The 4777-nt window shown below is 36.9% G+C and overlaps 1 pseudogene; it reads right to left on the bottom strand.

Annotated features, from left to right (window-relative positions):
• Nucleotides 1–1166: 1166 nt before the first annotated feature.
• On the bottom strand, nucleotides 1167–1649 carry LOC122736440 (annotated as a pseudogene).
• Between the last annotated feature and the right edge of the window lie 3128 nt (nucleotides 1650–4777).

The following is a 4777-nucleotide window of genomic DNA, read 5'->3' as shown; positions in this document are numbered from 1 at the left end:
TAGCCTTCTACTTATCATTCTCCTTCTATCTTCCTGTATTCATGGATACATGGTTCCCTTTGGAAAATGCCAGTTCACTACTTATTCTTTCCAGTCTTGAGTACAACTTCTCTCATACTGCCTCCCACCTACTTAATGCATGGGGTGGAAGGGGGTGGAGGTATGCTCTATGCTCCTTACTGCCAAACAAGTTATTTTCTCTGTTACCATCACTCCTTTGAATATACTTCAATTGTCTATGTCAACCAAATTTGAATGCATTCAGTTATTGGTTATGTCCCTCTGTAACTGTGGATATCTACAAAGACTCTCCCTCCTTAGCTCCCATAAAAACTTTTACTTTACCCTGCTTCTTCCTCAATCTGTTGTCTTAATTTTCCTCTATTTCACAAACTAGAAAAAGCCAATTCAATTGCTGTCTCTATTTCATATGACTCTAAGATTTCTATATCCAGCACTGATCTATAGTCTGATGTCTATCTGTATTAACAATTGCCTGCTGAACATCTCTTAACTAAATGTCCCATAGGCATCTCATAGGCAACATATTCATAACTAAACTAATTTTCTCCCTAAACTCACCCCTCCCCCTAGTATCCTTATTCTGGTTTATTGTACCACCTGTTTTCCCAATGACCCAGCTTTATTACCTTGGCATTATCCTTGACTCTTCTGTCTGCTCATGTCTTCATATCTAATCAGTTGCCAAGTCTTGTCAATTATACCTATACAAAATGTCTCACGCTGTCTACCCAGTTCTGGCCCTCATCACCTCTTACTTGAATAACTAAAACAGTCTCTTAATTTGTCTCCCTGCTTTTAGGTCTCTTCCTTATTCCATTCTGCAAACAATCTTCCTAAAGCAGAAGTCTGACCACATTATTTCAATACTCCCTAGCTTGCCATTAAAAGCTCTTCACAGTCTAGCTCTAGCCTCCTTTTCCAAATTGATTTCAAATTATCTCCTACTTCTTTCACTCCACATTCCAATCAATGTGTCCACCTTGCTGTTTGCTAAAATTGGCATTCTAATTTCTGCCTTCACGCTTTTGCAAAGGCTGTGCCTCAAGTCTGGAATACACTCCCTTGTTCCCCTTCATCTCTTTTTTTTTTTTCAATTTTGATAGAAACTATTTATTAATAGACAAGGAGGCCAGTGAAGATGTTTACTTCTTCTTGGCCACACCCACAGTGCAACCCCTGCAGCCTGTAATCTTGGTGTGCTGGCCCCGGACTCGGAGACCCCATAAGTGCCGAAGCCCACGATGTGTCCGAATCTTCTTCAGTCACTCCAGATCCTCACGAAGCTTATTGTCCAGACCGTTGGCCAGAACCTGCCTGTATTTTCCATCCTTTCCATCCTTCTGCCTATTAAGGAACCAGTCTGGAATCTTGTATTGTCGAGGATTCTACATGATGGTGATCACACGCTCCACCTCATCTTCAGGGAGTTCACCAGTCCTCTTAGTGAGGTCAATGTCTGCTTTTCTCAGTACTACATGGGCATATCTTCGACCCACACGCTTGATGGCTGTGATGGCAAAAGCTATTTTCCGCCATCCATCAATGTTGGTGTTGATCACTCTCAAAATGTGCTGGAACTTCTCGGGGATTACAAGAGACATGGCTGCAACGGCGGCGTGAGAGCCTTCTCTCTTCCCTTCATCTCTTAGAAACTTCAGCTTGCTTTAAGGGTCAACTCCAGTGTTACCTCCCATATGAAGCCTTTTTTATTTCCCATAGTTATTATTGCTCCATTTCTCTTCTAGTTACTGTCTCTCTCTCTCTCTCTCTCTCTCTCCATATATATATATATATATATATATATATATATATATATATATATATACATATACATATATATATATATATACATATATATATATATATATACACATATATATATATATTTAAATGCAAAAATGTATCTTCCCCTTAGACCATAAACTCCTTGAAGGCAGAGATTTTTAATCCTTTTGTTTCTGTTTCCCCTAAAGCCCTAAAGATCACAGTTGCCTAATAAGAATGAATATTAGTTTGTTCAATGCCATTGTTCATTTGGGTCCTCTGCTTTCTTTCTTTCCATAGAAAAGAATTTCATCCCTCAAAATGAAAACCAAAGGAAGTTTTCATTGTCTTAAGTTTTTTTTCCACCTTTGGTCATTATTTTCTACCTATAATACTTGAATTCCCCAAGTCTAATATCATGTGCTTCCTTCTTAGGCTAAAGGTTTGAATATGTAAAGAATATAAAGGAAACTCATCACTAATTTGGTGGTCAGTTTCACAAACCTAAAATTGGGAAGGTCGATGAATGTTCTATCAGAAAAAGTAATAGTTAACTGTGAAAATAATATGGAGAAAACTAAGGATTTTCATTCCAACATTCTGATATATTACATTGATAATGTCAAAATAAGGATACTTATGTTGGGAACACCCCCATAGAGTCCTCTAGGCTCTCCTTTTATGTTCTTACCACCATGGGTTAGTTTTTGTCTCCTCTCCTTTGGAAAAGTCATCCTTTGTTACTGCTGTGGGAATAATTGGAATCCCAGTGAAGTCAGTTCTAGAAAAAGCTGAGGTTTCCCTACTATCCTCTAAGCATCTAAAGAAGTTTAGTGACTTTTATTTAAAAAGTACCTTCAATGTCTCATGATGCATGACCTCATTTTGATAGCTCTTAGGCAACTCCTGAATATCTTCATTTGGGAAGGCAGGGATGCCGCTAGGTCTCCCTTCCTTTTGCATCCTGATTAGGTTTATGACTTGGGAGTGTCTTCAAAGATTCAAAGAAGCAGTCTGTGTAGTGATTTTTCCACCCTTCATAAGACAGTGCAATCCAAACATACTCCTTTCTCTGTAGGGTGAAAAAAGGTAAAAGGCAAGTATATTAAGGAAACACCTGCCTAAACTGCCTTTGTGACATTGGAAATTTTTAGTTAGGGGCAGCTAGGTGGTGCAGTGGATAGAGCACTGGCCCTGGATTCAGGAAGACCTGAATTCAAATCCAGCCTCAGACACTTGACACTTACTAGCTGTGTGACCCTGGGCAAGTCACTTAACTCCAATTGCCTCACCAAAAAAAAAGAAAAAAAAAAGAAATTCTTAGTTAACCCGCTCTCACTGTCTAATTTACTACAAGAATATCCCCCATGCCTTACTATCTTTATGATAAATTGGGGAATAACTCTATGGCATGATCTCTATGTGAAGAATAGCTCATTTAACATCTCTAATTGTATTTTACATTTGTATCTCTAATTTTATTGGATTAGAAGAGGCCCTATAGCTCTATACATGACTGAAGTATCAACTTCCACTTTGGACACTCCCAAAACTACAGAAGCACAGAAGGAATAAAGTAATAGTAAACATATCCCTGTGATAATTTTATAGAATTGTTTAATAATTCCTGAAAAAGTCTTTAATAACTTAAAACATGAATGTCTTGGGTGTCTCTGGGTAGCCAACAGAGAAGTATATAATTATAAATAAGGAGTTCTTGACCTATGGTCCATGAACTTTGGGGATAAAAAGTAATGTGATTTGATATAATTATTTTCCTTGGTAATCCTGTATATTTTATATTATGTGTATAAAAGCATTATTCTGAGGTGTTCATAGGTTTTAGCACACTGCTAAAGGGGTCCATGATCCACAGATGGTTGAGAATCTTACTCTAGGCACTGTTCCAGTGTTCAAATGCATCAGATTATAGTAAAGCCAAAACTCTCCTTTCCTCTTCTACCAGAAGGATGCAAAACAAACATTCCAGGCTCAAAGGGGAGAACTAAGCCACAGAATGCTAGTCAGCCAATCAGTCAACAAGAATTTATTAAGTCCTTGTTAGGTGAGAAGTACCAAGCTAACAAGTGCTAGGAATATAACGAAAGGCAAAAACATGGTCCCTGATTTCAAGGAGCTCACCTATGCTAATATCATATTAGGGAAGAATTTTATGATTTCTACTTTGTGTATCCTCTTCTAGTAACACTGAATATTTTCTAATTTTTTCTACTTCTGTTAGTTGCCTTTCTCTCCTTCCTTGTTTGTTTTATGTGCCTCCTCTTACATATGAAATACCTATTATTATAAATGTCACTTTTATTATATGATTAAGTGATATGTGTACAGAAATCCTTCAGTTTAAGCAAGTAATATTGTATTCAAGAATAATGGCTCAGTGGAAGTTCTCATTATTTTGGAGTCTCAGCACATAGATTCTTGTGAATGACCTATTGACAAGAAATCATCATTTGGCCAAGATAATGCTGTCTTCCCCCATGGTTTTCATTATGGAGTCAGGGATGACCAGTTCCTATTCATTTACTTCCTCCTTTTATTGAATTGATTGAAAGAAAAATACCAAGTCCCATGCCAGGGTAAAGGTTCATTCATGGGTTCCAAAGATCACAATGAACATGAATGGGAATATGATTTTTAATGGTGCTTATAAGATCATATCTTTGATATATGAGTGACTGATGTTTACCTTTATGTAGCTCTAGTCCTCATTATCTGTTTCATATCATGGGAGACAAGTTTTGTTGTTGTTGTTGTTTATTTGTTTTGTTTTACTTCTACACTAATACATCAATCTTATCTTTCTTTAAAACCCTAAATTGCCTTTTTTCCCCTCTACTCAACATTAGAATGAAGAATATATTTCAATAATAATGAACATAATCCTGAAGTTAACACTGCTTTATTCTGAAAAGAGAGTTAATAATGTTTTTTCGATTAACTTGAAATATTTCACCATCAATCTTTTTTT

Source organism: Dromiciops gliroides, chromosome 1 (assembly GCF_019393635.1).
Source record: "Dromiciops gliroides isolate mDroGli1 chromosome 1, mDroGli1.pri, whole genome shotgun sequence".
Lineage (NCBI taxonomy): Eukaryota > Metazoa > Chordata > Mammalia > Microbiotheria > Microbiotheriidae > Dromiciops > Dromiciops gliroides.
The sequence above is the reverse complement of the archived record's forward strand: the minus strand, read 5'-3'. Positions and strand labels throughout refer to the sequence as shown.